This window comes from Rhinatrema bivittatum, chromosome 1, assembly GCF_901001135.1.
Source record: "Rhinatrema bivittatum chromosome 1, aRhiBiv1.1, whole genome shotgun sequence".
NCBI lineage: Eukaryota > Metazoa > Chordata > Amphibia > Gymnophiona > Rhinatrematidae > Rhinatrema > Rhinatrema bivittatum.
Window position 1 is genome coordinate 748655602 of NC_042615.1, and position 18503 is coordinate 748674104.

At 44.0% G+C, this 18503-nt stretch overlaps 1 protein-coding gene across 2 annotated transcripts in view; it reads right to left on the bottom strand.

Annotated features, from left to right (window-relative positions):
* Positions 1-18503, bottom strand: part of EGFLAM (EGF like, fibronectin type III and laminin G domains) — a 343739-nt gene that overhangs the window by 187196 nt on the left and 138040 nt on the right. The window contains exon 1 of one of the 2 annotated variants that reach the window (XM_029578480.1): positions 11756-11841. The exons of the other annotated variant lie outside the window; for it this stretch is intronic. The gene's annotated coding sequence lies outside the window, so the exon portion shown is untranslated. Of the gene's footprint in view, positions 1-11755; positions 11842-18503 lie in introns of those variants that run through there. 2 annotated transcript variants of the gene reach the window in all.

Genomic DNA, 18503 nt, shown 5'->3' on the forward strand with positions numbered 1-18503 from the left:
GAACTGTGAAGGACTTCAAAGGGGCGTGGGATAAACACTGTGGATCCATAAAGTCAAGAGGCTGCCAATGAAGAGTGGGTGACTCGCCAGAATGATGGCTACTGCCTGGAGTCAATACCCTTATTAAATAAACATACACAGGCTTGACTCCAACATCGCTCTAAGCTTCAACAGCAAGAGGAAATGTGGAAAAAAGGATTCACACTCACAAAGAGGGGAGTAGCTGGCTTGTTACGGCAGTTACTACCCCAAATCAAATAAGCCTGATACTTCACTTTCAATGCATATACAGCATAGTTGTCTGATTCAACGGCAGGGGAGAAGAAAAGAGGGTTCGCACTCACAAAGCGGGGAGTAGCTGGCTTGTTACGGCGGTTACTACCCCAAACCAAATGGGCCTGATACTTCACTTTCGATGCACATCCAGCATGGCTCTCTGCTTCAACGGCATGGGAGAAGACTTATACGTCACGCATATCCAGCATAGCTCCCTGCTTCAACGGCAGGGGAGAAGAAAAACAACCAATAAGGGCTAATAACATAGTCTGGGTAAAACAAATAAGCATGGGTGCAGCTTGCTTATTGCGGCGGCTACTACCCCAAACTAATCAAGCTAGATATTTCACTTGGATGCAGCTCCATCACTGCTCTCTACATTAAAGGTGGGGATGGAAGGGAAATAGAACCAAGAGCTAAGAGAAACAGATAAGTATGAGAGAAAATATGTGTGAAGCTTGCTGGGCAGACTAGATGGGCCATTTGGTCTTCTTCTGCCGTCATTTCTATGTTTCTATGTTTCTATATGTAGACACTCTGATCGAAACTGCCAACTCTATATAGACCTACCATTAAGGGGAAGAAGGGTTGCTTGGAATCGGGAATCAATAAAATTCCTCAGCTGTAGGGGTTCAAAGAAAATATATTGTACAGAATTCAATACAACACAACATTTACATGGGTGTCTACAATATGTTTTAATGCAGATCAAAGTGGAAAAACAACTCTGTCCCAACATGGGACCAAGTTTCCCCAAGGCTACATCAGGAGGGATGGCTTACAGTATTTTAATAGGTATCTGAAACAAAGAAATTGAAAAATATCAGATATTAAATTTACAGACCACAAATAAGGCAACCAGCAGAGGAAAAGATGGCCATACATACCCAATCAATGTTCCCATACAAACTTTAAACCCAAACTGTATGGCCTGAAATATTAAATAGAAAATAGTAAAGTATCACGTTAGAGCCATGAAAGAGGTTAGCAAAGATAGTAATTAATAGGCTTAAAAGCAAAAGAGAGTAGAAATGCTAAGCGTTTTATATTGAAAGTGTAAAGGAAAGCGTGCGAAGGCAGAGCCAATGAGAAAATGGAGGGCGGAGCTAATGTGTGATGACAGCAATGTAACAAAGCAGCGAGCTGCTTAATGTTTGTATTAGAAAATGAAAAAGAGAAAAGAATGCACCTTAATGGACATCAAGGCTGTAACAAAACAGCAAACCACTTAATGTCTATATAAAAACAAAAAGCAAGAGAAGGGGGAATAACAAACCCCGCCTTATTTGAATGGGGAAAAAGGGAGATTAAAAGAAAATAAAATGAAAAATATAAATAAAGGGGCCAATAATATTACTATGTGTGATTCAATATACAGAAAAGGTTTGTCTTTTTGTCTGTCTGCCTTCCATTCCATGGCTCTAAAGTGATACTTTAATATTTTATATTTTATATTTCAGGCCATACAGTTTGGGTTTAAAGTTTGAATGGGAACATTGATTGGTTATGTATGGCCATCTTCACCTATGTTGGTTGCCTTTTTTGTGATCTGTAAATTAAATACCTGATATTTTTTCAATTTGTTTGTTTCAGAAATCTGTAAGTCGTCCCACCCGATGCAGCCTTGGTGAAACACCGTCCCAAGTCGGGGAACTGCATTGTTTTTCCACTTTGATCTGCATTAAAAAAAATTGTTGAATTGATATTAAGCAAGAGATTTTGGTCCTGTCTTTCAGAACATTAAATACATTTCACAGCACACTCGTTTATTTCTAGATGCCATACTTTGGCAGATGGTCTTATATTCAGGCTTTATCATAATGGAAGATTTTTTCACTGTTGTGAATTTGCATAGCATTGTATAAAGATAATGCTATATGCTTTTGGGGAAGAGAAGCTTTTAAAAACTTAAATGAATGAAACATTGAAAATTGCAGGTCTCTAAAAATGGGCTGCTTGCTGATCTTCACCAATACTAGTAGTAATTTGGATTTAGGTAGCATTTTTCATTCCAATGCCCATCTATATATCAGTATTTTAGAAACATACTTGCAATCATCTCTAGCCTGGCAGTACAATTTTAGAGCCTAAAGTGCCTGAAATTTTCTGAGCTGGTGAGGGGAAATGAAAAAGAAATGCTGCTTTTATCATTACCATCCAAATGTTTCTTCAGCAAGCAGAAACAGAATGGCTTGCCAAAGATCAGGCCCAAAGTCATTGGTAGAGGAGATCTGATCTCATTTCCAAGGAAAGCTCCTGATTCGCAATTTAATGCTCTCACGGATGACCTATTCCAATTTCCAAATGAAATAGCAGGACTAGCACACAGGTTCTCCAGCAGAACTTAAATTAAGGCTGGAGAGCAGATAGTGGAAGAAAAATGTGCATCTGGTATGTACCAAATTATTTGCCTTGACACGTTTTAAAAAGATTTCCTTCCAAAAACATTGCTTAGGGAAACAACCAGTGGCAGCAGACTTTTAAATGCGAGAACTGAGGGAATGCTGAACTTGCCCTTTAAGAGCTTTCTAATTGGTCGCTAATAGTCCTAAGAATGAAATCTAGGATGCATACACTAATACCTATAGGAAAGATTTGTTTTCAACAAAGAAAACAGAAGAGTAACTCATTTTCCATGATGCTTGAGGAAAAATTCAGATAAGCTATGCAAATTAAAGAGATTAATCTGTGGCCTTTTTGATGGGCTTTTTGCTTAATTGACTATGGATAATATACTATCACATATAAAACTTTATGTGCAGCATATCTCATTCAATTCACTTTTGATAAACCTATACTATATTTGTTTTCTTCTCTGCTTCATCAATAATATTGTTCTTTTTTAGAAAGTTTAATAAAATATTTAAATTTAGAACACATTCTCATAATCGTTATCTCTGTATAATAAAAGTAGATGTCAAATTAGCAGAACAGGAACTAATCCGTTTTTAAAATAACATATGTCCTTCTTCAGGATTACTGTGTTCAGTTCTGGAGTCTGTATCTCAAAAGGGACAAAGACAGAATAGAAGCGATCCAGTGAAGAGCGACCAAAATAGTGTAGGGTCTGTATGAGAAGTTCTATGAGGAGAGGCTGAAGGACCTGAATATGTATACACTTGAAGAGAGGAGGTGCAGGAGAAATATGATACAGACATTCAGATACCTGAAAAGGTTTTAATGATGCACAACTGACAAACCTTTTCCGATGAAAAGAAATCAGTAAAACTAGAGGTCATGAAATGAAACTCCAGGGAGGATGACTCAGAACCAATTTCAGGAAATATTTCTTTATGGAGAGGGTGGAATGCCCTTCCAGAGGAGGTGGTGAAGACAAAACAATGAAAGAAATCAAAGGGGCATGGGAAAAAACACTGTGGATTCCTAAAGGATGGAAATAAAGATAAAATAGTGCAAGGGGGTAACTGGGGATGACCTCCTGGTATGGCAATAGCTACCCTTAACAAATAAGCCTTGATACTGTTAATGCAACTCCATCATAGCTCTCTGCTTCAAAGGCAGTGGGAAAAGGGGAATTGGATTCAGACAGCAACCAATGAGGGCCCTGACTTTTACGATTTGGGGTCTTTTACTACCCTTAACCAATAAGCCTGATACTTTTGATGTAACTCAACATTGCTCTCTGCTTCAACAGCAATGGGTAACAGGGAATTGGATTCAAACAGTATCTAACGAGAGCTCGACTTTTAAGGACTGGGAATCTGTTAAGCTTGGGGAAAACCTGCACAGCAGGGCAGATACTACTGTGGGCTTGCTGGGAAGACTGGATGGACCATTTGGTCCTTTTCTGCTGTCATTTCTATGTAATTGTAAACAAAGGTGAATTAAAAATGTTTTTTCATAAAATAATGCATTCTATTAATGTAAATCAGATTGGTAAAAGGAAGCCTTAAGGTTAAGAAGAAGATGGCAATAAAGTTAGTTTGACAGCTGTGCATTGTGATCCAGCCTTCTCATATTCTTCTTCAGTATTTCAAAACAACCCAAAAACAGGATGCGTGGGAAAGAGTATGTCATATAAAGACATCTGCTAGCAATCCAAAACGGATTCTTTGTTTAGCTGGTTCAAAACATCTTTACAGTGCAGTCCCACAAAAGACAGGCTCAGTGATACCAAGCTTACTTAATGTATCCTAAAGTTCATAATTCACACCTATTATGCAAGACACACAGAACTCTACAGTATAATGAAACAAAGTGCAGCGTTATGGTATTTATATTGATCCTGGAGAAAACTAGAACCTTTATAGGCTGCGATACTTTTTATTGGGCCAACAAAAAATGATGTAGTTGTAGATATGATTCTTCAGATGGGACTACAAGACTAAAGGAAGTTAGCTAACGAAAGAGATCTACATACTATATAATTCAAGCAAGAAGCTTGAATACTATCAGAATGATTTTCTCCCCTTTTGTTCCAAATGCTTGGATTCTTAAGGCCTTCTGGACTGATTCAGTCTTTATCTGAACGCAAATTTCTTTTTAATGTAACTGGTTTGTACCTGCATAGTAGGATGGAATCAGGTTATAAAATAGTCATGGTTTCACTCACATTTTTGTCCAGGGGTCCTATCTGTCTTGCACATTTGAAATAGTGTTATGCAATAACCCTAACTTTAAGAAGCAATTTGTGGAGAACTGCATAGATGAACATTTAACAATGAAGATTCTCAAAATTCATGAACGCAATATTGTAATTAAGAAGTCATTCTTCATCCTGGGAACAAAGCAACTTATGTTTACTATATAGCAACTTTAATGAAAATGGAAAGTTTTTATTATTTAGCAAACTCAGGGCCTCATTTACTAAGCATTTTTCACATAGACACAGAATGGGAGAAAAGCCTTAGTGAATCCAGCCTTTAGTAAATTAAACTCTTTAGGGATGTGCAGAGGGACATCATACGTTGCATTCGGGATTCGTATTCATTGGGGGGCAGATACGTTGCATTCGGCAAGGGGGACCCCGATTCGTTTCTACGTTAATTCTTATTCATTTCCCGGCTAAAATTAAATTAACTACAATCCCCCACCCTCCTGACCCCCCCCCCCCCAAGACTTACCAAAACTCCCTGGTGGTCCACACCCTCAGCTGCCGGTATTCAAAATGGCGCCAATAGCCTTTGACCTACTATGTCACAGGAGCTACTGGTGCCATTGGTCAGCCCCTGTCACATGGAAGGAGCAATGGATGGCAAGTCTTGAGAGACCCTCCTGACCCCCACAAGACTTGCCAAAAGTCCAGCGGGGGTCCGGGAGCGACCTCTTGCACTCGGGCCGTCGGCCCCAGTAATGGCACGGTAGCCCCTGGACAAAGTAGGTCAAAGGCTATCGGCGCCATTTTGAATACCGGCAGCCGAGGGTGTGAGTGCAGGAGATGGTTCCCGGACCCTCCGCTGGACCACCAGGGAGTTTTGGTAAGTCTTGGGGGGGTCAGGAGGGTGGGGAGTTTGTTTAAATTGGCTCCTTTAGATGGCCGAATAATTTGGCGAAGATTCGTTGTATTCGTGGGGAATCGCGATACGTTTCGCTTCCCCACGAATACAACGAATATGGCCCTATACGTTGCAGATTACCAATTCGTAGGGAACGAATGCACACCCCTAAAAACTCTTACCATTTGATGTATGTGTACATCTGAACTCTGACACATATAATTACTTATTGCATTTTCCCCAGACTTTATTCTGAAGTTGCTGCTAGCTGGGTTGATCAAATATAGCGCATTTCCTGTCCGTGTGGTTCCCTGCAATTCCTTTTCTAAGTTATGGGGAAAGGACTTGGCTCTAGAGTATAAAACAAACCAAGCAACTTCATAGCTTCCAGCACTTGCTGTGCTGACCCTTGGTAAGCACAGTAAAAAACATGTTACCAGCAAAGAGGCTCAGTTACTGATTCTCCAAACAAGACAGAGAGGAGAGGCATTGCAGAGGAAGGGCTGTTAAACAGAATAAAAACAGCATGAAGAAAACTTAAAGCAGACTGAAATGTAAGACATATTAAACATTCCTTCTCAGGCAAAGATGGTAGCCATACACATCACCAGTAGGTTTAGTCTTTAACCACCATAATAAGAATTAATTAATTTTGAGGTCACAAGGCAAAGCAGGAAGCTGGGGCATTAATTCCCCATCAATTCACATTTAAAAAGCCCAATCAACTCTTAAAACACCAAGACGAGATGGAACAGCATGGTGGTTTTAGCTTAAACCCCAGTTCTCCCTAACCATAGCCTTGTTATTCACGTTTTCTCTAATAAACATATTTCCAGACATTTATTTGTTTTATTTCTGTATGTTTTGTCTGGAATGTTAGCTCCAGGGAGCAGGTCTCTTCTGTTTTGTGTCTCCAGTGTTACATGTGTCATGGAGAACTCTAGAAATGATATAGTAGTAGTAGTAGCATGAGTTTAGAATTCCTCTGTACTCTTGCCTCTATTTGTTGGGCCCTAATTCATAGGCTTCCGGGATTTAGCCAGTAACAGTGTGTTAGTATAATTCTGGGCTTTCCTAGTTACAAAAAATTAAGTAAAAAAAATTTGGTTTTTAAATCACTTTTTTCACTATGCCTCACAAATGATATTCAACAACATTTATTTTAGCATCATAATCAAACAAACTGATAGGCTAAATGTTTTATTATCAGTTGATAAATATTTGACTGTAGACTGACCAGAAAGAATGGTTTGTACATTCAAAAACTCTGGTTTCAGTGTGAAAAGGCTGGTACTTCACATAGCTGCAAACAGTCCAGGGATGGGAAGAATTTGCTAACCAGAATCACAGAACGTACTGTAAAGAAAACCCCATTGGAAAAGATGGAAAGAAAATAAGTATGCTCACATTAATAAAAAGAGGATTAGAGAATAAGAGGCAGCTGGGAAAAATAGTCTAAAAGAAGCATGGCTTATATCCAGCCAAGAAAAAGAAACCAAGAGCAGGGATCAGGGCTGGTGCAAGAGTATTTGGCACCCTAGCCAAACCTTTGGTCATGCACTCACTCTCCAACTAACCTACTGGTGGCAGCTCCTGCACAGCACTCCCTGCTACTGGTGTTGTGGCTCCAGCACAGTGCTCCCTTCTTTAGTGATATTAGATCTGGCACAGCACCCCTCTATGCCTTGTGCTTGCAAGATTTTGCAGCTACACCCCAAAAAGGTTTGGTGCTCTAGGAGACCATCTAGTTTTCCTAATGGAAGTGCTGATCTTGGCAGGGTTAGGTAACAATTAGTGGGCCAAGGTAAGACTATTCAAGGATTTATTTAGAAAGCAAAGTATTTCTTGGGGAGAGGCTACCAGGGAGGTCTGAGCTGAAGGGGCCAGGATAACCCAAGGGTAATCACACTAGTAGGGGATGTCCATGTAGAAAGGCTGTGTGATCCTGCTGTTAGGGCATAGCAGCTTTACAATGTACAAGTTAAAAAAGGTGTCACGTTTCTGCCTGCTATGCAGCCTCCTCATCAGCAGAGGTCTTCAGCAAGCCTCGTTCACAGCTGTCCTAGCCACCTCCTCTCTGATCACCTGATGCAGCAGTTCCAGCCCTAATTAGCCCAGCCTGTTCAGTCCCTCCTTGCTTCTTCATGGAGTCACCTCAGCTATTTGACCTGGCCAGCCTTGTCTTGCAGCCTATCCAGGCCTCCTGCCTTGCCTTCTGACCTACCCAGGCCTCCTGCCTTGCCTTGTGGCCTTCTAGGCTCTCCTGCATTGCTCAGTGGCCTTCTAGGCCTACCTGTCCTGCCTTGTGGCCTTCAGACCTACTAGGATCCTTGCCCTTCTTGTGCCCTGTTGGGCTTTCTGGGTTGCTGTTGCATGTCATTGTTTAGCCCTAGTCCTACCCAGTTGAGGCCTTGCCCTTTCTTCGAGCCCTTGTTTGCCTGTCTTCAGTCCCTTGTCTGTCTTCCTGGCCTTGCCCTTGTCCTTTGTTTCAAGCATTGCCCTAGGTTCCAGTTAGTACCTGAATCCAACTCCCAGTCAGTGCCTGAATCCAGCATCAGCTATGATGTTCGCTAGAAGGAAAGTCTTACTGGCCCCCAGAACCAAAGGCTTAACCTGCGGGGGGAGGGTGCTGGTTAGACAAAAGACCAGCTCTAGCTCTGCCTTGCAGTTTTGTGTCACTTCTGTGCAGGTGACCCTGGATTCCAGCCTGCCAGACCGTGATAAAAGGTGTTTTGTGTCAGAAATGGCAAGCCTCAAACCTGTGAGACCCCTGGAGATCTAGGCATAGACTCCCAGGGTTAACCATGAAACTGGATGACTTCTACACCATTATAACAATTATCTAGTCAACTTGGTGGAGGCTGCCCATGCACCTGGAAGTTCCTGACTGGACCAGCACTGGGTATATCCTCAGTGTGAGGGATGGATAAAAGGAGCTTTTACCCGACACATCTTTGCTGGTCCAACACTCTCCTAAGGGTTGGACCAGCAAATGCCTGTGTAAATGCTGATTGACTGATCCAAAATCCTGATCCATGCTGGACACCTCATCCACCCTGATCCATGCTTAAAGGTGAATTTTAAATGCCTGGTATATGCCAAAACTGGGAGATACAAGGGTAAGTCAGTAAGTAAGTCACAAATCTCTCTACTAAGGTAATAAAACATATATCTGTAATGTTGTCATATTCCATAGATGGCAGCACCTTAGAAGTGCTTAAGCAGGGGCTGTGTACACAAGGAAAATGGCTGTCATGTTGACAGATTGTATGGTCGAAGAACAATGTGCTGTTGTCCGATTTTTATGGGCTAAGGGCTTAGTGGCAAAAGACATTCATGAAGAAATGTATCCAGTATATGGAGAGAAATGTCTCTCGCGTAAAGCAATTTATAACTGGACCGATAAATTTGCACAAGGACGTGCCAACGTGAACGACGAAACCAGACCTGGTCGACCTGTAGAGATTGTGACAGAGGCAACTGTGAAGCAGGTTGAAGAGATAGTTCGCGCTAACTGGAGGGTAACAATTGACGAAGTTGCCAAAGAAATTGGGTGTTCTCACGGATTAGCATATTCCTTAGTGCACGATGCATTGAACTTTCGTAAAGTCTGTGCAAGATGGGTTTCCAAACAGCTGACCGAAGACAATAAGAACAACCGGATGGGTGTCTGTTTGGAAGATCTCTGCCGTTATGCAAACGAAGGTGAATCAATGATGGCACGTATTGTTACTGGTGACGAGTCGTGGGTGCACTACTATCAACCAGACGTGAAACGCGATTCCATGCAGTGGAAGCATCCATTATCACCAGACACTGAGAAAGTTCAAGCTTGTGCCTTCTGCAGGAAAGGTGATGTTGACTGTGTTTTGGGACCAAGATGGGATACTCTTAACCAGTTTTCAGAAGCATGGTGAATCTGTTAATTCGGCTTCCTACTTTGCTACTCTATTAAAGCTTACAGAGCTATTCGTAGAAAACGCCCAGATCTGGAAAAAAGAGGAGTGCTGATTCTTCACGATAATGCCAGACCACACACTTCGAATGAGACTTGTCAGACAATTGCGAACCTGCACTGGGAAGTTCTTGAACATCCACCATACAGTCCGGATTTGGCACCCAGCGATTTTCACTTGTTTGGCAAACTGAAAAGCCATCTCGGTAGTAAACATTTCACCAGTGATGAAGAAGTGGAACAAGAGGTGAAGCGCTGGTTACGATGCCAGCCAAAAGACTTTTACACAGAAGGTTTTGACGGACTTTTCAAATGCTGGGACAAATGTATAAATGTTCGCGGCGATTACGTTGAAAAGTAGTTGGTTTTTCCAGAAAAACTGTTTGTGACTATATTCTGTATATTTCACAGTAAATGAATCATCTTTTGCATTTAAATAAATTTCATGAATATTAATACCATGTATGTTTGTGACTTACTTACTGACTTACCCTCGTATGAGCAGAGGTTGGGCTGCTGTGCACCGAGTGGATTTTAAAAGCTGTGTGCATGTGTACTTGTGCTACTAACAGAAATAAAAAATTCCTGAAAAAGAGGTGTGGCATGGGCATGGTCTGGTTGGGGCCTGGGCGTTCCTGGATTTCACCTTGAAATTTGTGCATAAATACTTACCCCAGCAAGTACCTGTGTGTGTATCTTGCTGCATAACTTTACTTCTGCTATTGATGGCATATAGGTCATATAACAAAAAAACCCCTAAAATTATCATCTGGTATATGGTTCCGGCTGTGGTGCAGCCTCCCCTCCACCAGGAGAGGGGAGCATACTCTACAGGGCAGCCAAGCTCCTCCTTCGTGCCTGCACCACACCACACCCAGACTCTAGCCCTACTTAAGGGTTAAGTAGGGCTAGAGTCTTACTTTTATGCTTCTGCATCGAATCTCTCTTGGCTCCCTGCCTTAGCCACCTTTGCCTTGCACCCTACCCAGGCCTTTCTTCATCTTGTCTCTTGGCCTCCGGACCTCAGTTTTGCTTTGCTTTGTGGTCATCCGGCCTTCCTCCACTCTGGCTTATCTAGGCCTTCTTTACTTTGAGAGCTTCAATCTAGACCTATTCCTGACCTCAGGCCTATCTAGGCATTGCTTAGCTCTGTGGCCTCTCTAGGCTTCTCTCTGTCATGCTCCTTGGGGCCTTCCTGTATTACTGCCTTCGGGCTTTGTGCTCCATGTTCTGTGTTGTCCTGGTCTTGCCCCTGTCTTGTCCTGCCCTGTCTTGGACTGATCCTGGTCAAGCCTCAGCCCCAGTCTTGCCTGCACGCTGATCCAATCCAAGCTTTGGTTCCAACATTGCCTGCACTCTGTATCATATTGGACTGCCCAAGCCTTGCTCTAGCCTCACCCTGTCATTCCATGCCACTCCGGAGGTGGTGTTCCTTGTGCTTCCCTTGACCTAGAGCCGCAACAGGATGCAGAAGCCTACCATCGCCTTCACGAGTGGGGACAGGATCCTAAACCAGCCCATTCAGTCTGATTTTAATTTATACAAGAATAATATATCCACTGTTGAATGATATTTTTCCTGCATTATCTGCCAGACTCTACACCCTCCATACTACTTTGACTTCATAGCCTGTCAGTTCCCCAACCTCCAATCTTGAGAATGCAGCAAATGTAAAGAGAAAAAACACTCTTGTTATTCCCACACTGGGTGAATAACAAGAGTGGGCGAAATGCCCATGCATCCCTAGCTATCTGCCTCCAGATATGCCCTGTCCCATCTGCAGTGACACAAATTCAGCTTCCAGGTAACCAGAGCACACTTAGATACAGAGCCTCAGCCAGAAGAAAAATCAACTAAAGCTACTTATGTGCAGATTGCTGCACAAACTCTCAGCCCAGCAGCTCAGAAAACCCCAGCTTGCTTGTCTAGCCTGAATTCTGTTCTTAGTAAGGCAAATTCAGCTCCTGGTGAAAAAGAACCAACCAACTGAGGGTAAATAGCAAAACCTGAGCCTGAATTAAATTCCATGAATTTTTCTTCTTGGACAAATACAGCAAAAACTACTTACCAAGGTAGCTTTAAATCTTTACCAGTGAAGACTCACACAAACCTTGACTGCAGTGATTCCCTGGCTTCCCTGCTTAGTTTACAGACATCAGACTATCTGAAGCAGAAAGGACTAATTAACCCAGGCAGAGCTCAGTCCATATCAGCTGCAAACTAGCAGCTGCTAACAAGCCATTCAATGAAGCCTCAGAGAGCAGCATGTACTTTTACCAATTAAACTACAAACACAAACCCAGATGCCCAGACCTAAAAGAGCTTTTCCTCAGACACCCAGTGCTCAGAAAAAGGCAGTGTCCGCTCCCTCAGCCTAGCAAAGGGCCCCAGCTCTGTTCCAGCCAGGCCAGCAAAGGGCCTCCGATCTGTTTCAGCTAGCTCTGCAACAGGCCTTTGTCTGGATATAGTCACCCCCACTGAGGGCTCTCCCCAACTGCAACCAGCCCAGAAGAGGGCTCTCACCCACATGCAGACAGTCCAGTTGCAGCCAATCCAGCAGATGGCTCTCATCCATATGCAACCAGTCCAGAAGAGGGCTCCATCTATGCTCCAGTCAGCCCTGTAAAGCGCAAGTGAAACTAAAATAAAGTGCTCTTGCCCAAATGCAACAAGCATAGCAGAGGGCTCTTGCCCAGACACAGCCCGTCCAGCAGTGGGCTCTCACCTAGATGCAGCCTGCCCAGCAGAGGGCTCCCATCCTGATACAGTCAGTCCAGACAAAGGCATCCATCCAAACCCCGATCTCATCCATCCAGCAGAGAGTGCTCTTCCACTGCCTGATTGACCAGCAGAGGGCATTCTTCCAAAGCCAGTCTGCCCTGAAGAGGGCATCCACCCACAGCCAGTCCGCCCATGAGATATCTGCCCTGCTAAACAGACTCTCAGCAAAATCTCACCTTGCTCACCCAGTTTTGGCTCCCATAGAAAATGGGACCCAGGAGGGGAGGGTCTTAAGGAGGTGTTCTGCTACAGTTCCAGCTGGGGTATAGCCTCCTTTCCACCAGGGGACCCCAGTAAGCATACTCTACAGGCTGGCCAAGCTCCTCCTTCCTGCCTCACCACACCCAGACTCCAGGCCTAATTTACACTGTCTGTCTCTTGACTCAATGCTTTTGCATTGAGTCTCTCTTGACTCCCTGCCTTAGCCACCATTGTCTTGCAGTCTACCCAGGCCTTTCCTTATCTTGTCTCTTGGCCTCCGGGACTTCTAACCTCAGCCTGGTCTTGCTCTGTGGTCTCCGGTCCTTCTGATGCCAGACTTGCCTTTCCTTTCCTCTGGGCCTACTGATCTCAGCCTTGCCTTGTCCCGTGGCCTCTGGGTCTCCAGACCTCAATCTTGCCTTGCTTTGTAGCCATCTGGCCTTATTGTGCTCTGGCCTATCTAGGCCTTTCTTGCTCTGTGGCCTGCTAGGCCTATTCTTGGCTTCTGACCTATCCAGGTCTTGCTTAGCTCTGTGGCCCCTCAGGGCCTTCTTGTATTAATGCCTTCCGGCTTTGTGCTCCATGTTCTGTGTTGTCCTTGTTTTGCCCTGTTTTGTCCTAGTTAAGCCTCAGTCCCAGCTTTGCCTGCAAGCTGTTCGAGTTCTAGTCTTACCTTCACACTGTTCTATTCCAAGCCTTTGTTCCAGCATTGCTTCCACTCTGTATTTGACTGCCCAAGCCTTGCTCCAGCCTTGTCGCACTGCCCAAGCTTTGCTCCAGCTTTGCCCTGTCATCTTGCGCCACTCCACAGGTGGTGTTCCCTATGCCCCCCCTGAACTGGAGCCGCAACAGTGGGGTTTAAAGGTCAAGGCTAACAGAGGAGAAGGGATGCTATTAAACTAGGGGGGTTTGAAGTCCTTTTCCTTACCTGAACGAACTGAGAATGAACTGGTAAAACTGGCAAGGGCTTTGGCGTGCAAGCCTTTTAAAATCCCCCTATTTACACGGTAGAATCGGCATTTGCATGCATATAGTCGCGCATGTTATAAAATGGCTGTGTCCCTGGTTGCGGGCCAATGAACAAGTGCACATATGAGCCCCTGGGCCTGTTTAAAAGTTACTGTCCCTCAGTCTAGCCACGCCACAGCTTCCCAAAGCCTCGGCCCATCCATGCACTTCTTTAGTCAAAGTCCTAGCTGCGGCTTGCACCTATTACCTCAACCTGCAGGAAATGATGAATGCAATTTATATCAAGCTGTATATAAACAGCTCCTGTATATGACTGGAATGCCCTGATGCTTCAGGAAGTGAAACTTATCTGTGAACTAACAGATCTGGGAAGAAAATAAAGATTCCATTTCTGTGAGCTACTTTGCTGTACAGTTGTTTCCAAGGATCTGGAAGAGATTTGGAGTAGGTCACAGGCATTTCATTACATATCTGAATAATATAACTTTGAATGAAACTCAAAGTTTACAGCACTACAAACTTTTGACTAAGTCTGATTTAAAGTACAAAAGTATGAAAGTTAATATATAGATATTTTTACTACTCAAAACAAAACAAGTCCAATGTGGAAAGACAAAGGAAAATAAATATTATGAGTCTGCCTATCAAACAAAACCCACTTTCAATCTGTTGCTTAATATTCAATATACTAACTTTTTTCAAAACCATATAATAATTGTGTGACAGGGACCTTTGGAGTTAATAGACTGGAGTAACAATCTTCCATCCTGTAATGTCTCAATCATCAGTTCCATTAATATTGCAATCAGTGAATAACATGTGTATATGTGCAAAATTATCAAAATTGCTTATCTTTTTAAGGAAGAGGTACACTTGAAATGTTTCACCAGCCTTAAATATACTACAAGTCCAAATCTAAATGATGGATTACTGCAGTCACCAGGTCAGAGCTTGATGTCATAGTAAAACATTACACTCCAGATGTGAAGCCAAATTTCATGCTTTATGTGTTACACATGCCGCCCATGGCAGACCCGCGATGTGGCCCTCTCACCTTCTCACACGGACCCCAGCTCCTGGTTCCTCTTCACTGGCGGTGGTGGGCCGCCAGCTCCAACCTCGGGTTGCCTTGCTCATCGGGCCTCTCTGCGTGGCCCATGGAGAGACACCGCCATTGGCGCTGCGCCCCTCCCTAGGCGCACGCGCGCATTGCTAGTTCTTTTAAAGGGCCTATGGCAAGAACCTGGCCGCAGCCCCAGATGCTGACGTCAGACTCTTCAGCGTATAAAAGCTCAGGCCTCGTTCCATAGTGTTGCCTTTGCAACAGGTCTCCTCATACTCCTCATACTCGTTGCTGATAGAGAATCCTCTTTACATTGTGTTCCTGATTCCTGTGGTTCCTGGTTCCTGTCTTCCTCGTTCCTGCCTTGTCTATGTGTTGGACTGACTCATTGGATTTCGACTCTGCTTTGTTTGACTACTCTTCAGCTTATCTCCAGCCCCGGACCTTTGCTACACCCAACTACTCTTCAGCCTATCTCCAGCCCCGGACATTTGTTATGCCTGACTACTCTTCAGCCTATCTCCAGTCCCGGACCTTAGCCAGCTTGACTACGCCTGCCTTCTCCATGTCCTGACCATTGCCTTGATCGACTATGTCTGCTTTCTCCATTCTCTGACCATTGCCTTGATTGACTACGCCTGCCTTCTCCGTGTCCTGACCATTGCCTTGATTGACTATGCTACAGACCTCTCCGTGTCCAGGGTTCTACATCGCTTGCCACGACCTCCGCCTGTCACAGGCTCTGATCCTAGCCTGTCAGTGACGCCTCCTCTCGCCTATTCCCTCGATGTGGACTTTCAAGGCTCCGGCCTTTCTTTGCTTGAGTGCCTCCAGTTACCTTCCGTTCCTTGGGCGCCTGTTTCTGTACTAAACCCAGTCCAGGGTAGGACTATGCCACCTATCGGCTGCTGTCTCTGCTGAACCACTTCTCTTTACTAACTTCGAGGCCCACCTAAGTCCTGCCGGCCCCGGCACCCAAAGGCTCAACCCAAGGGGAATGAGGGCTGGTATAGGTGAAGCTCCAGTGGCCTCTAACTTCAGCCCACTCCACATGCCGACGGTGGGGTCCTACCTATGGGTTGTGTCAACCCCACCTCGGCCCAAGGGTCCACTTCCGATGCAACAGGTTGCAAAGGCCATGGACTCAGTGGAGCCGTGTGCCCTCCAGGCCATTCCAGGCCTGGCCTCCAAGGTACAAGAACAGCAGTAGTTTCTTGAGGCACTGGCCTCCTCCATGGATCGTCTTCATGCCCGGCTTGATGCCCTCATGAATAATCCGGCTCCTCCTCATCCACAGCCACCTCCATCAATGCCTCGAGCCTTGTTGGCACTTCCAGCGCCCCCACACTTCTATGGCGACTCCAGACTCTGCAGAGGGTTCATTAACCAATGCTATATGCAATTCGCTCTGCAGCCTTCCGTCTTCCAGGACGAGTTGACAAAAGTCACTTTCATCTTTTCCCGCCTTGAACGGAAGGTGCTGGCCTGGGCTTCTTCCCTGTGGGAAAGCTTGATTCCTTGTTGAAGGAACTGGCTCAGTTTGTGGCTGTATTCAGATGGACCTTCGATGATCCCGGGCAACATGCTGTGGCAAGCACCAGCTTACTACACCTCTGTCAAGGACAAAGAAGTCTTTTTGATTATACCATTGAGTTTCAGACTTTGGCTACTGAGCTCGCTTGGAAGGCTGCCTCTCAGCTATCTACCTGGATGGATTCTCCCTGCAGCTGAAAGATGAGCTGGCTGCACGGGAGCTCCCTTCCTTTTTGGAGGACCTTATAGACTTGGCAGGCCGAACTGACCATCGTCTTCAAGAGTGTCATCGGGAGAGTCCACCTCTGACGCAACATTATTGCTTTAAGACACAACAAATGGTGACCAGATAGATCAGAGTAAGCACTTTAAAATGAATGCACCACTCAATGGGCAGCCAATGTAAATAGGCCAACACTGGATGGGTGAATAAAGATTGCTTACTTTCAATTATTATTGAGATTTTAGTTGAAGATGTTTATTTGAATATCTCCCAACACAGTTGAATAGTGACAAGATGTTCACCTGATTGTGAAATTCAAGAGCAATAATCTGGATGAAGAAAAGAAGGAACTAAGGGGATTGTTTGAGAGACACTCAGAACAGAAGGTGGAAAATTTCTCACAGAAATCAGGTGTGAGATTCCCAGTGTTCTCATTAGAAAGAGGTCAAGAATTTAATAATATGGAACAATTTGAGATTTGAGCTGCAAGAGATTGAATGATGGTGGAGAAGGACTTTTTATATTTATCAATGATCAATTGATAATCAGCTAAAAGAGTCATAGATCTCATGATTATGAGGTGACTTGGTTTTTACACCACTTATGCTCAGAACACCTGAGTTTATGCTTAGCATCTCTAATTGCAGCTGTGTACCAAGGGGCCTAATGAAGATGTTTGTTTTTGTTGTCCTTGAATGGAGCAAGAACATCCAATTTGAAGGCCGGCAAATCATTCCACAAAGAAACAGCATCTTCGCTATTATTAACAAAGGATGCAAGCAGCTTAAGTATCCAAAGATTATAAAAATCATCAGTGTTAACATAGAAACATAGAAATGATGGCAGAAAAAGACCAATCAGTCCATCCAGTCTGCCCAGCAAGCTCCCACACTTATTTTCCCATAATCTATTTCACCGACCACCAAGTTCAGGGCCCTTGTTGGTAACTGTTTGATTCAAATTTCCTGCCACCCCCTGCCATCGATGCAGAGAGTAATGTTGAAGATGCATCAAAGGTGAGCATAAGGCTTAATGGTTACAGGTAGTAATCGTCGCATCAAGCAAGTTACCCCGACGCTTGTTTACCCAGACTGCACAGATCCATGCCTTGTTGGATGCTGTCTGAATGTAAATCCTCTTTTCCACATTTCTCCCTGCCGTTGAAGCAGAGAGCAACACTGTATATGCTTTCAAAGTGAAGCATCAGGCTTAATTGGTTTAGGGTAGTAACCGCCGCAATAAGCAAGCTACGCCCACGCTTATTTGTTTACCCAGACTGTGTAGTTCAGTCCTTGTTGGTTGTTGTCTGAATGCAAATCCTCTTTTCCACATTTTCCCTTGCCGTTGAAGAAGAGAGCAATGAGGGTGCTTCAAGCAACAGGTTTCACAAATAGGAAAGTTGGGAGAAACTGGAATTTTTTAAAGTGGAAATGAATCAAAAGATGATCGGACTATGGAATCTCCAGACATGTGAAGTGAAAATTCAAAAGATTGGGCCAATTATCTCATAGGAAGACCAAATCTAGCTTATGCCCATAGCATTAATATATGTTGTTCCCTCCCTAATGTAGTCATTGTATTGAGGAAATATTCAATATTAGATAACAGAAGCATGGTATCTATTGATTATGGGGATGACCTTGCCCAAAGTGGCTCTTGTAAACTTTGATCCTGTGCAGCATCCTTGAAAAGCATCAGGACTTGTACTAGCTTCAACATTTGTATCCAATCATGATGTCTCAGGGGGCAACCCACACCTATCTCGTTTAGCAGAGAGAAATCAAGAAGAGCAGTCCATTGTGCTATTGACTTTTGCAGCATTAAATAGGTGGAATTCCACTTGGTGTCTACGTCTTAAATATACCAGTGCAGAGAAAACTGCTGCCCACTCTTCACTCTTTTCCAGTATTTTCCTGCTCCACCCTATCAGTTCCCTCATGACCAAGCTGCCACATTCTATGGCCTCCAGCTCCAGAGCATTTTTTTTTTATAAGATGCAGCAGGTGCAAAGCATCAGATAACCTCATAGTCCCCATCTTCCAATGC